Raw genomic sequence first — 14,772 nt, forward strand, 5'->3', positions numbered from 1 at the left:
TGGCACCCCTCTGCTTGTGCACCTGCCTGGCTCCCTGTGGCTTCCAGGAAAGGTTCCAAGCTCTCTACTCCATCTGGCCCCAGCCTGACTGCCTTGCTGCACCACCCCAGCCCCTTGTCCAGACCTCACGTGTGCCTGCACTCCCCCTCTGCCTCTCCTGCCGGGCCCTGGTCATCCTCCAGCTCCTGTTTGCGTCACCTCCTCCCGCTGATGTGGACACTTGGCGATGCCTCCTCTGCTCTGGGAGCTGGCCTTCCTTAGTACTCTCAGCATCTACAGCGCAGTGCTGTGCTCAGGCATATCTGACTGTGCGACCCCCATGGACTGTAGCCCACCAAGCTACTCTGTCCGTGGGATTCTCCAGGCAAGAACACTGGAGTGGGTTGCCATTTCCTCCTCCAGGGGATCTTCCCGACCCAGGGATTGAACCCACATCTTCTGCGTTGGCAGGTGGGTTCTTTTACCAGAGCCACTTGGGAGCCTGGGACCGCATGAACGCAGGATGGAGGCAACGATGCGCGAGCACCAAGACAAGCGAAGCATCAAGGGAAATCCACCCTCTTGGAATGTCAGCGCTGGAAGGGACCTAACATCCCCTCCTACCCTGATTGCCCCTCATTTACCACGTGAAGATCCAAGAAGGGAAGCGAAGTTTCAGGAAAATCAGTGGCAAAGCCAGAATGAGATAAGAACATGCTCCCAGACCACCTGTGGTCCCCAACCCCCGCCCCCTCCAGCCACCTGCCAGTGCTGGCGCGGCTGCTTGAAGCGAGGTCACTGCCAACAACTACCCCACCCATGGGGAAAAGAGGGGAGCAGTTCTGCATTTGATTTTATTAACACTCCGGAGGCCTTTTAAATAAAAATACCCTTGAGTGTTGAAAGGGGCCCAGTGGGAGATGAGACTCCCTGTCCAATGAGAAGCAGCTGCGAGCCCAGAGGGGTAGGAGGATGCCCTTAATGTCACGAGGTCTGGCTCCCCTGCCTCCACCCAGCGGGGCAGCAAGAGTTTCTTGAGCAGCAGTGCCAGTAGGATTTGGAAGGGCGGTTTGCCCGACGGCTTAGCAGTGCCAGAGAGTAAAGAGATCTCATCCCAAACCACATGGAAACCTCCCCCGGGAGTCAGTCAGCTCCGAGACAGAGTTAGAGCCCTTTATTGGCAGCGCGTTATTCTTAGAAGTTGCAAGTGGGGGTGGATATGTGCGCACTTGTGTGCAGGGTGCACTCCGGGCTTCCACAGTGCACCCAGGGTGGCCCAGGCTGCACCTGACTGGGTGTCCTCAGCAACATGATGGCCCGAAGGCCAGCCGAGCTCTCAGACGGGAAAGGCCGGGCCTCTCCACCCTGCCAGAGACTTTAGGATAAGAGAGGATGTTTCCTTGGGCTGTTGTGACAAGTTAACACACAAGTTGGTGGCTCAAAACAATAGAAGTGTATTCTCTACAAGTTGTGGAGGTCAGAAGTGTGACGCTGAGGTGTCAGCAGCATCCGGCTCCCTCCGAAAGCCTTAGGGGAACCTCCTTCCTTGCCGTTTCCAGTTTCTGGGGCCCCTAGAAATCCTTGCTTCCTAACTTGTAGCTGCATCCTCCAATCCTTCCCCCTGCCTTCCCCTGACCTTCCTCCTTGTGTTTGTCTCTGGATCTTTCCTTTTCTCGTAGGGACGTCAGTCACTGAATTCAGTGCCCACGTAACTCCAGGACGATCCCATCCTGACGTCCTTAGCTGATTACATGTGAAAGACCCTCCGTCCAGATAAGGTCTCATTCTGAGGTTCTGAGTCGATGTGGACTTTATGGGTGGCAGGGAAGCTCTGTTCAACTCATGACCGAGGGGGAGGACTGCCCCAGGGGAGGCAGTTCAGACTCAGGGGTTGGGTCTCAGGAGCCCTTTCATAGCTGCTCCAGGGCAGACGGTGTGTGGCGAGCCTGCCCATAACAGGTTCCCAGCAAAGTCCAGTATGGCTGGCCAACCACTGTGTCCCCTCAGGTTCAGGTGGCAGGGGCGAGAGGAGGCGGGGGCTGCCACAACCGTCTGAGTAGCTGTCAGATGCTCCGAGGATGAGGACGAAGACCAGGTTCCCTTCCTTTGCTGTTCCTCAGAACCGAGCAAGGAGCTTCACATACAAATGCATTTCCAGGGTTTGCTTGTTATGGAGGAGGTACTCGGAGCATGACTCCTACAGTGAGTACTTGTTCTGATTTTGGAGAGAGGACAGTCAGTTTCTGTGTCGGGAAGGAGTGAGTCAGACCATGGTCTGGATGGAAACCCAAGACGAGGAGCTAAAGACTGGGTGTTGGCTGCAAAGCCGGGGGCCTGGAGACTCCCCTTTGTGGCTTACTAGGTTGTGTACTCAGCTCTGAGCCCCAGATTCCTTATCTGTGAAATGGGTTTAAGAGTGCTGCAAGGGTCACATGAGACACCGTAAGCCTTCTGTGACTGCATGCCAAAGCACCCATATAAGGAATTTTGATTACTTGAAGGCAGAATGAAATGAGAAGACAGTGTGATATAATGAGGATGCTATTCAATTAGATCATTGCTTGCTGGGCGACATTCCGCCGGGTTAACGCTCAGGCCAAAGACTTCTCCGAGTGAGGCACTGACATACATTGACCTTTTAGAACAAACTGCCCTGTGAGATATTTTTATTTCCCTTTTAGGAATGAACTAGACATCTAGTTGGGGAAAGCAGCTATCTAATACATCTTCTTGTGACATCTTGAATTCATCTGTATGATTTTCAAAGATACCATCGTCCTTTTGAAGATTGTTTAAAATTCATTTTCCTAAATTTATGTAAAAAATGTTGCTCTGAGGATATCAACATTTTATGTTAAACGTGTTCCATTTCATTGAATTGAGGTGAGCAAACTGAAGCCGGCAAAATTTCAGTACCTTTTCAAGGTCCTAGTAAGCAGTGAAGCTGAGACTCGAACCCCGGGGTGGTTTGTCCCTGTGCTGGCAGCACTTTGCGTCTGGCCCACCCAGGCTCTGGGCCTGTCTCCTTGCATGAGCACCTCTACCCGGGCCTGTGGATCCCGGGAGTTGCTGGGTGTTCTCTGTCCTCCCTCTGAGCCCTTTTGCTGCTCAGAGGGGGCCATAACCAGGCCGTGTCTATGGACATCAGCTTCCTGTTATTTTCCCATCACTCGTGGGGGCTGGCTTCCCTGGTGGCTCAGACGGTAAAGAATCTGCCTGCCGTGTGGGCTTCTGGGGTCCATCCTGCTTTGGAGGGACCGCTGGGTCCCCAGTGCCTCCTGCAGGGTGTCCCCTCAAAGCGGGCACCTCCTCTACCCTGAGGGTGGGCAGGGGCAGCTCCATCTGTGGTTACAGATCAGCCTCAGAAGGGCCAGCCAGCCTCAGGAGGCATTAGCCATGCACTGGCTTCCTGAGCAAGGAGCTGGTTTTCCCAGGCTTGCCGCAGTTGTCCCGAGGCTTCTCTGGAACGCAGAGCCCGTGGTCCCGGAAGGCTGACTTGAGTAGCAACCTCGGAGCCGACTCAGCTGCTTTCTGGGAGAGGGTGTGCTGGTGGGACAGAGGAGGCTTCATCTGGCCTCTGGACAGAAGCCGGTTCAGCTGCAGCTCCTCTAGTTACAAGCTGCGTCATGCTGGGCACCTAAGGTTTATAGAGCATGATTGTTTTTCTGAGTTTGACAAGCAATACATAGGGAACATAATTCTTTTAATGTGAAAATGCAGATTAAAAAATTACGAATCAGTGGTAATCCTCAGTTCAGTTCAGTCGCTCAGTCGTGTCCGACTCTTTGCAACCCCATGAATAGCAGCACGCCAGGCCTCTCTGTCCATCACCAACTCCCGGAGTTCACTCAGACTCACATCCATCGAGTCCGTGATGCCATCCAGCCATCTCATCCTCTGTCGTCCCCTTCTCCTCCTGCCCCCAATCCCTCCCAGCATCAGAATCTTTTCCAATGAGTCAACTCTGCATGAGGTGGCCAAAGTACTGGAGTTTCAGCTTTAGCTTCATTCCTTCCAAAGAAATCCCAGGGCTGATCTCCTTCAGAATGGACTGGTTGGATCTCCTTGCAGTCCAAGGGACTCTCAAGAGTCTTCTCCAACACCACAGTTCAAAAGCATCAATTCTTCGGCGCTCAGCCTTCTTCACAGTCCAACTCTCACATCCACACATGACCACAGGAAAAACCATAGCCTTGACTAGACGGACCTTAGTCGGCAAAGTAATGTCTCTGCTTTTGAATATGCTATCTAGGTTGGTCATAACTTTTCTTCCAAGGAGTGAGCGTCTTTAATTTCGTGGCTGCAATCACCATCTGCAGTGATTCTGGAACCCAGAAAAATAAAGTCTGACAGTGTTTCCACTGTTTCCCCATCTGTTTCCCATGAAGTGATGGGACCGGATGCCATGATCTTCGTTTTCTGAATGTTGAGCTTCAAGCCAACTTTTTCACTCTCCACTTTCACTTTCCTCAAGAGGCTTTTTAGCTCCTCTTCAGTTTCTGCCATAAGGGTGGTGTCATCTGCATATCTGAGGTTATTGATATTTCTCCCGGCAATCTTGATTCCAGCTTGTGCTTCTTCCAGCCCAGTGTTTCTCATGATGTACTCTGCATAGAAGTTAAATAAGCAGGGTGACAATATACAGCCTTGACGTACTCCTTTTCCTATTTGGAACCAGTCTGTTGTTCCATGTCCAGTTCTAACTGTTGCTTCCTGACCTGCTCACAGATTTCTCAAGAGGCAGGTCAGGTGGTCTGTATTCCCATCTCTTTCAGAATTTTCCACTGTTTGTTGTGATCCACACAGTCAAAGGCTTTGGCATAGTCAATAAAGCAGAAAGAGATGTTTTTCTGGAACTCTCTTGCCTTTTCCATGATCCAGAGGATGTTGGCAATTTGATCTCTGGTTCCTCTGCCTTTTCTAAAACCAGCTTGAACATCAGGAAGTTCACGGTTCACGTATTGCTGAAGCCTGGCTTGGAGAATTTTGAGCATTACTTTACTAGCGTGTGAGATGAGTGCAATTGTGTGGTAGTTTGAGCATTCTTTGGCATTGCCTTTCTTTGGGATTGGAATGAAAACTGACCTTTTCCAGTCCTGTGGCCACTGCTGAGTTTTCCAAATTTGCTGGCATATTGAGTGCAGCACTTTCACAGCATCATCTTTCAGGATTTGAAAGAGCTCCACTGGAATTCCATCACCTCCACTAGCTTTGTTCGTAGTGATGCTTTCTAAGGCCCACTTGACTTCACATTCCAGGAATCTGGCTCTAGGTGAGTGATCACACCATCATGATTATCTGGGTCATGAAGATATTTTTTGTACAGTTCTTCTGTGTATTCTTGCCACCTCTTCTTAATATCTTCTGCTTCTGTTAGGTCCATACCATTTCTGTCCTTTATTGAGCCCATCTTTGCATGAAATGTTCCCTTGGTATCTCTAATTTTCTTGAAGAGATCTCTAGTCTTTCCCATTCTGTTCTTTTCCTCTATTTCTTTGCACTGATCGCTGAAGAAGGCTTTGTTATCTCTTCTTGCTATTCTCTGGAACTCTGCATTCAGATGCTTATATCTTTCCTTTTCTCCTTTGCTTTTCACCTTTCTTCTTTTCACAGCTATTTGTAAGGCCTCCCCAGACAGCCAATTTGCTTTTTTGCATTTCTTTTCCATGGGGTAGTCTTGATCCCTGTCTCCTGTACAATGTCACAAACCTCATTCATCAGGCATTCTATCTATCAGATCTAGGCCCTTAAATCTGTTTCTCACTTCCACTGTATAATCATAAGGGATTTGATTTAGGCCATACCTGAATGGTCTAGTGGTTTTCCCTACTTTCTTCAATTTGAGTCTGAATTTGGTAATAAGGAGTTCATGATCTGAGCCACAGTCAGCTCCTGGTCACATCTGCCAAGATTAATTTTTCTTTTATATATATGTGTGTGTGTATGTATAATTATTTTGGTTAAAATAATGGAAGCATTTCAGGCCTGCTGCTTTTTTACCCTAATTTTATTTTAAAGGGGCTTCCCTGGTGGCCCAGGTGGTAAAGAATCCGCAATGCAGGAGACCTGGGTTCAATCCCTGGGTTGGGAAGACCGCCTGGAGATGGGACCATCTATCCACTCCAGTATTCTTGCCTGGAGAATTCCATGGACAGAGGAGCCTGGCAGGCTACGGTCCAGTCTGTAGGGTTGCGAAGAGTTGGACATGACTGTTAATTTAAAGACATGGGTAAAGGCTAATGATGTATTGTCCTCTGAAAGAGCCCTGGGGGATTCCATTATAAGGTCCACCCAGTACTTTTTTTTTTAAAGAGGATTTAAAATTTTGTTTATTTATTTGGCTGCCCCTAGTCTTGGTTCCCTGACCAGGGGTCCGGGGCTCCAAGCTGAATTCACAACCAGGGATCCAGTCCAGGCCCCCTGCATTGGGAGCGCACCATCTTGCCCCTGGACCACCAGGGAAATTCCGCCACTCAGTATTTAACCTACCCCTATGGATTGGGAAATTGGATATAACCTCACTTTCAACCAAGAGCCTTGACTTCTGCATCTTTAAAATGGGACCACAGTGCCCATCTTGCAAGGCAGCAGTGCGTGTGGAGCACGTGGTTTATTCCTGGAAATGCTTGCTTCTTTCTTTTGCCCTTTTTGGCCGCAGGTTCCTTTCATGTAGGATATCTATCTAGCCCAGCCAGACAGATGTCCCCCAAATAAATCCTTCCCATTTCCCCACCCCAGGATCTCGTTGTCAGGCGCTCAGGGCCAGTTGCTCGCATCACCCTCCCCAGGGCCCGAAGCCACGGTGGATGCTGTGGAGCTGGGCTGTTCCCTCCTGCCTGGGCAGTGCGTTTCCTGCTCTGAGAGGCATCAGGGAACAGGAAGATGGGCTGGGGTTAGTTTTTGCACCAGTTGTCAGGCTGGGTATGCGGCATCTCTGCCGAAGCTGAGGGGCCTTCTGACAGGACACAGATTCTGCAGTCGCTCCCATCCTCTGCCCTCCTTGGGCTGGTCTTTCTGCCCACCATCCCCAACCCCCAGACCTGAATCAAGTGGCAGGTGTGAGGTGGACGTCAAGTGCCGCACTCGAGGCGTGATGGACTGAAGCCTAGAGTTTCCTCCTTGTCTAAACCCAACTAAATAGAACTTCCTGCTTCTCTTCCTTGGTTGAGATATGTAAACTAGGTGGGTTTCTGTCTGCCAGATGATCCACCTGTCACCCAGATCTGTGGGAATAAGCACAGCCTTCTAAGATGTTTAATTTTGACTCTTCAGTTGTTATTAGCGAAAATTGAGGGTGGATTTTTCATTTTGTTTTGTTTTGCTTCACTGGGAGTATAAAAATCAGAACAGTCAGAGCCGGTATATATTGCGGGCTTATCATGTGCGTTCTGCAAGTTTTATGTGGATTACACATTCAGTCCCATAAGGTAGGTGGTAGGTTCGTCCCCATTTTATAGATGGGGAAACTGAGGCACACGGCTGATAAGAGAGAGGGGTAGTGTTTGACCTCAGGCTGTGGCTCTGGAACGCTCTTTGTCGTTCCAGTGGCAGCGCTTGTGACAAGGTCAAGAATCTATGGAACAATCCATCACTCTGTCCTCTGTAGCCCTGCTGCCAGTGTTGGGTTCAGAAAAGGACAGTTACGTGTTATGAGCCTCAGACATTTCTCTGTGTTGAGAACAAGATAGGAAAGTTGTGAAATCAGAGGGCAGGGGTCCTGCAGCCCCTGGGAACCCTGAAATGGTAGAGGAACAAGAGAGCTCCTGCTCTGCTGATGGGGAGCTCACAGCTGGACCAGCTCCTCCCGGGGGAAGGGCAGTGCTCGAAAGGAATGTGAGCTGGGTAAGAAGTCTGAGTGTTGGAAAGCCACACCCATGACCCTATGTCAGAATTGGGGTGCCAGGCCAGAGCCCACACATGCAGCAGGTATTTGCTGGGGACTTAGATACGTAGAATTACAGTTTAGTAAGCTCTTACAGGGTGGCTCAGTGGTAAAGAATCCGCCTGCCAATGCAGGAGACTCGGGTTCAATCCCTGGTCTGGGAAGATCCCCTGGAGAAGGAAATGGCAACCCACTCTAGTATTCTTGCCTGGGAACTCCCATGTACAGAAGAACCTGGCAGGCTACAGTCCATGGATCAGAGAGTCAGGCATGACTTAGCGACTAAACAGCAAGCTCTCACTGAAGGTATGAAGTTGTGGGGCCTTGCATATAGTTCCCAGTGTCTGTCTGGGAGTTTTCCAATAAAAAATGCCGGCAAAAAAGCACATGCCAATACATATATGCAGTGCTTGATATGGAGCTTTAACCAGCCTGGGGATTAGCTACAAATTGTGTCTGTCATGGGGTGAAGCCTCCGGCTTCCTGCCTGGGTTTGTTCTATCTACAGTGAGAGTCATTCATTCAATAAACGTGTAATGAACTTAATATTATCCTTCATAACATCTAAATGAAGAAGGTAAATTCATTTCCACAAACATCTCTTTATTACCCTGTAATTTTTTAAAAAATTATGGAACTTAATAAACATACATCTGAGTTCTCCACTCTAGGGGATTATTTACATAAATTCCTTCTTCTTCAATGGGAGGAGCAGGCAGAGTTGGGCATGAGGGTACATATTTGAACACACCCATGGACACACCTATTTGTGTAAGTAAGCCTGGAACCTGTCAGGGCAGCAGGCAGTGCTGAGGGAAACGGAAACGGGACCCACTCTCTCAGCATCATCCACCTTGTTAGGGTGAAGTACCCTAGGGAGGCTCTCACAGGACCAGGGGTGGCTGGTGCTTCTGGAAGGATTTCTTTGCACAAGGCCACCATGGTGCTGACCCAGATGGACTGCTTGCCCTGTAGGCTCCTACAGCCTTAAAACACCCACTGGGCCAGTGGCGATGAAGGGAGTGGTTTGGAGACCTGAGCTTCTACTTCTGCTGGAACTGCCTCTTGGGGTGTACTGGACGAATGTCACTCTTCCGCTTTGCTGAAGCTGGTCCCGTCCTTGCCGCCTGTAACCTCACACAGAATGCTGGGTCAGGAGTCCTCCTGGGTTGTGAATGCCCATTTGATGGGGAAGTTACAAGTGGAGGCTGGTCCCCCACACGTGGAGGGAAGCAGATGTGTGCAACTGTTGCTCTGAAACCGCGCTTGGGAGAGTCACTCAGCCCAGCTGGACACAGACAGCGTTTGTCAGGTTACCAGGCAACCGTCAGCAACAAATACTTATGAGTCTGGGAGGAAGGGGTGGAAAAAACAGACTTCTAAATATTCTCATCACTATTCATAATAAGAGCCCATACCCAAGTGCTCTCATGTTCTGGGCTGGGTCAGTTAGCCCAAGTCTTACGTCACCTTCTGTTATGACCAGGGGCTCTGGGGTCTGATTGCCCAAGTATGTGCTTGTGATTGGGGATGATTTATAGTCTCTGAGCCTCAGTTTGCCCATCTCTAAAATGGGAGTAATAACAGTTCCACTTTTTCAGAGGATTCAGTGACTTGAGGATGGTCAAGTTCTTAGTACACAGCCTGACACCTAATAGTCAGCAAACACTGTCTAGTGTTATTTCCCTGTACTGTGTGTTTTCTCAGCAAGCCCCTCCCAGGCTAAATTCATGCAAGGAAACTTTGCTTTGGAGACTTACAGAAAGATCTTCAGACACACATGCCACTGATAGCATCCTGGGGTCTGTGCTGAAGTCACATACGAAGGGGCTGTCAGTTCACCTGCCAGGCACGCACCTCCTCCCAGTCTACCCACCCACCTGGATCGCTGGCCCTGAACATCTTGGTCAGGGGCTTTCCTTACAGGTTCTTCCCCTGTGAGCAGACATCTCCAGTGTGGAGTTGGGTTCCTAAACAGCTGGCCTGCAGGCTCTGCCTTCCTTCACGCATCCCACCCTCCCCTCTTTCTGCTTCGGTCCCTTTCAAGCCTTCTATCCTTGCAGAGGTTTCAAATTGTCCAGGTAGCCAGATCGAATCCATCTTTCCTGTTAGTTTCTAGAGAAGCAAGACCCAGCCTGGTTCTTTCCAGAAACTGTTTCTTTCTCCTTTGGTCAGCTCCTTTCATCATCTCCATATCCCTGTCCCCATGTCGCCTTTCCCTAAAAAGCCCTCTCGGTGTCCAGCCGGTTCTCCTCACCAAGGCAGCGGTTACTGAAGAGCCCTGACTTCTTCAGCTGAGTTCAGTGGGCTGTGCAGTGTCTCTGTCTTTCTGTTCAGAGTGGGGTTTAGCAGGTCATGGCAGTTGCCATCCAGCCATCAAACGTTCCCACCATCTTCCCTTTAAGCATGCCAAAATTCTTCAAATTCCTTATGTTCTGGATGGACCTCGAGGGCATCATGCTAAGTGAAATAAGTCAGAGAAAGACAAATACTGAATGATCTCACTTATATGTGGAGTCCACAAAAGCTGAACTCAAAAGCACAGAGTAGCTTGATGGTTACCAGGGGCTGGGGTGGGGAACCAGGTAGGTGCTGGTCATCGGGTACCGATTTCTAGCAGTGAGATGAGTAAATCTGGGGGACCTAACGTAGAGCGTGCTGACTAGAGTTAACAGTACTGTAATGTATAATGACAGTTGCTGAGAGATCTTAAATCTGCTCACGACAACAAAATGGTCATTATGTGGGTGAAGGATGTATCAACTAACTTTATAGTGGTAAATGTTTTGTGATATATATATATGTGTGTGTGTGTATCAAATCATCGCATTATACACCTTAAATTTATACAACATTCTACGTCAGTTATATCTCAGTCAAGCTGGGGGGAAAAGGTTCATGTTTGTTTGTTTGGTTTTTAAACAGCTTTATTGAAGTATTCGTCACATACTATCTAATTCACCTGTTTAAGGCATATCAGTCATGCCTTTGAGCCTGTGTACAGAGTTGTACATCCATCACCATGATCAACTTTAGAATGTTTTCACTACCCACCACCCCCCGCAAATACCTGATTTTTTAACTAGCACCCCTGAGTGCCTCCATCCCACCTAGTCACCCCTTAGGAGAAGACTCATCTATTTCTATCTCTATAGATTTGTCTATTCTGGACATTTTATATAAATAGAGCCCATTGTGTGGCATTTGTGTCTGGCTTCTTTCACTTAGCAGAACTCATTTGAACTGCATCCATGTTGTAGCGTGTGACAGAGCTTCACTCCTTTTCATGGTTGGATGACGCTCTATCTTATGACTGCTGCTGCTGCTGCTAAGTCGCTTCAGTCATGTCCGACTCTGTGTGACCCCATAGATGGCAGCCCACCAGGCTCCCCCGTCCTTGGGATTCTCCAGGCAAGAACACTGGAGTGGGTTGCCATTTCCTTGTCCAATGCATGAAAGTGAAAAGTGAAAGTGAAGTCGCTCAGTCGTGTCCGACTCTTTGCGATCCAATGGACTGCAGCCTACCAGGCTCCTCCATCCATGGGATTTTCCAGGCAAGAGCACTGGAGTGGAGTGCCATTGCCTTCTCCCTAGCCACTATTTTATTTCTCAGTTAACCATCATGTGGGTTGTTCCTTACTCCTTGAGTTCTCTGTTTAATTAAAAACACTTTTTTGGCTGTGCTGGGGCGTTGTTGCTGCACACAGGCTTCCTCTAGTTGCGGGGAGCAGGCTTCTCCCTGTGGTGGCTTCCCTTGTGGTCCACAGGCCCTAGAGTGAGGGCTCAGTGGTTGCTGCAGCCTGTGGGCTCCAGACACACAGGCGCAGTAATTGTGGCCGGTGGGCTCTGGTGCCCCACACCGTGTGGGATCTTCCCAGACTAGGGATCGAGCCTGTGTCTCCTGCGTTAACAGGCGGATTCTTAACCACTGGACCACCAAGGAAGTCCCCTTACATTCTTTTTAACACATCAAGGCCCAGCTCTCTCTCTTGAGTTTGCCTTTCAATTTCCAACCACGTTTATCATTTTTGTCACAGCCCCACATGACTTCTTGGTTTACTTGTGAGTATAATCCTCATTCAGACATTATGTTCTGAATACCCATAATAAAATTAAAGGTTGGTTCTGTTAAAGAATTTATAAAACCTGCCAGAAGAAAGGATTCAGCCCATACAGTTTCTCTTTTCTTCTATGTAATTATCTAGGCTGTAATGATTCACTGAGTTTAGATGAGTGTTCAACCTGGCTGAGAGTAAAAGGAAGTTTTGCCCCAGGGAGAAAAATATTATGAGTGAGAAGCAAAAATACCTTAGAATTCTAGCAGAGGAACACACCAGGCAAGATTTCTTTCCATATCTATGGGTCAGGTGGCACTAACGACGCCCTTATTTAACCCTTTCCTGCTTGGGAACTGATTTCTCCTGGGTGAGTTGTATACCCAGGCCTGGTGTGTCACCTGCAGAGATGCTGCCCATTAGGCCCAGGGGGTCTTTTAGGTTTATCAGATCTCTCTGAAGTTTCTGAAGGTGGTTTTCAGCTCTGCTAGTGTTAAGTGTGAGAAAGAGGTCAGATGGAATCAATAGGAGCAGGCCAGGGTCCCAGGCACTGGAACTGCCCAGCTTTGAATCTCATGTACTCAGGTCTGAACCTCCTGTGTGCTGGTCCTGAGCCAAGTTTCACCAGGATTTGCGTTATTGGGATTTCTGGTGCTGCTTGGGGACCTTATGTGTCCCTCCGTTAGAAGCCTGCCCTGAGGAATTCCTCCTTGAAAATCTCAGTGGCTTGGTAATTATGCCCATCCTTCTTACTGCTGAATAAATTCACTTCTGGGATTTGAGCATCCGTCTAAGGAGGACAAAGGCAGGCTATAATGTAACAAGAGGGAAGGCAAAAACATATTTGTACACCAAACTGATCACAAGAGAAACATCAGAATTTAATTAAATTTCCTCTCATATATTTGAAAGTTGCTAAGAGGATAGATCTTAAAAGTTCTCATCACAAAAAAAAATCTGTGTTGATTGATGTGAACCAGACTTATTGTGGTGGTCATTGGGCTATATATACAAATATTGACTCCCTATGCTGTATACCTGAAACTAATGTTATATGATAATTTTATCATTAAAAAAATTTATATGAAATAATTTTAAACTGGCTCTTTCATTCTTTCCCTGAAATTTTGTGTGGAAATGGGAACAAGATTAGGTTTTAGCGTTAGTAATCTTGTGGCTCCCGGGCCCCTCGCTTCCCATCTCTGAGCTCATGTCATAAGCAGGATACCTTCCAGTCTGCAAGTGGGTTCGTGTGAGATCATGTGGGATCACTTGTGCATAATACCCAGGACAGAGTAGATGCTTAGTAGGAGCTACTGTTTGGTTTTCTCTTTCTTCTCACCAGTTACCTACTTCACACATGGTGGTGTATGTGTGTCTGTCACTTCCTCCATTCGCCCCGCTCTCTTCCCTCCTCTACTGTGTCCATTCTCTATGTCTGCATCTCCCTTCTGTCCCTGCAAATAGGTTCATCAATACCATTTTCTAGATTCCACATCTATGCATTAATATAGTAATTTTTCTCTTTCTGACTTACCTCACTCTGTGTAACAGGCTTTAGATTCATCCATCTCACTAGAACTGACTCAAATTTGTTCTTTTTCATGGCTAACATTTCTGTGTGTGTGTGTGTGTGTGTGTGTGTATTCTTTATCCATTCATCTGTCAATAGACACCTGGGTTGCTTCCATGTCCTAGCTATTGTAAATAGTGCTGCTATGAACACTGTGGTATATGTGTCTTTTAGAATTGTGGTTTTCTCCGGTATATGCCCAGTAGTGGGGTTGCTGGGTCATATGGTAGTTTTATTCCTAGTTTCTGTCAGTCACTAAATCATGCCCATCTCTTTGCTGTCCCATGGACCGCAGTACGCCAGGCTTCCCTGTCCTTCACTATCTCCTGGAGTTTGCTGAAACTCATGTCCATTGAGTTGGTGATGCTATCTAACCATTGCATCCTCTGCTGCCCCCTTCTCCTTTTGCCTTCAGTCTTTCCCAGAATCAGGGCCTTTGCAAGTGAGTCAAATCTTCACATCAGGTGGCCAAAGTTTTGGTGAAGAGTCAACCCTGAATATTCATCGGCAAGACTAATGCTGAAGCTCCAGTGCTTTGGCCACTGATCTCCATAGTGGCTGTTATCAATTTACATTTCCACCGATTGTGCAAGAGGAGCTACTTTTAAAGCTTTTCTCCCCAACATGATTTTTTTTTTACCTCCTTCATACCCAGCTTTTAGGAGGAACAGTTTATAAGGAAGTCCTTTTCCCATAGGATGGCGCTGCCACTTCTCTGTGCTCGATGGAGACCATCCTTGTTTTCCTTGAGTATCTCCACCAGCAAGCATCTGGTGTTTGCTAATGTTCCAATCTAATAAACCTCAAGAACAGTGCAGCCTTTAAAACGAAGTCCATTCTCCCAAAGCGGGGGGAGGGTGGAAAATTTGCAGAGATTATTGGTTTTCATTTACATCCTAATGTTTAGGGATGAGAGCCATAAACTGAAGAGCCAGAATTAGATAACATTAACTTCAAATACTGTATGAATGTCCTAAACATCCAAGTAGACACTTTGTTTTTTTCCTCCAGCGGCTTTCTTGGCAGCAAATTAAAAAGAAAAAAAAAAAAAGCTACATGATTTAAGAAAACATTGTGGTGTTTGGTGATAATAACTTACATTTCTATAATGCTTTCCGGCTTATAGAAGGCTTTCCCATTATTTCTTCTTTGAATTCTCACAAGCCCCAGAGGTCAGTAAAACAATACTGTATTATGGTTGGGGAAATGCTGCCTCCACCACTTACCTACCATGTGGCTGTGTGGGGGTATTTAACGGCTCTAAGCTTATTTCCCTAAGTTTT

At 47.8% G+C, this 14,772-nt stretch overlaps 1 protein-coding gene across 3 annotated transcripts in view; it reads left to right on the forward strand.

Annotated features, from left to right (window-relative positions):
- ELK3 (ETS transcription factor ELK3) overlaps window positions 1-14,772 on the forward strand; it is a 70,887-nt gene that overhangs the window by 38,420 nt on the left and 17,695 nt on the right. The window lies entirely within an intron of this gene.

This window comes from Ovis aries, chromosome 3 (assembly GCF_016772045.2).
Source record: "Ovis aries strain OAR_USU_Benz2616 breed Rambouillet chromosome 3, ARS-UI_Ramb_v3.0, whole genome shotgun sequence".
In the NCBI taxonomy this organism is placed as follows: Eukaryota; Metazoa; Chordata; class Mammalia; order Artiodactyla; family Bovidae; genus Ovis; species Ovis aries.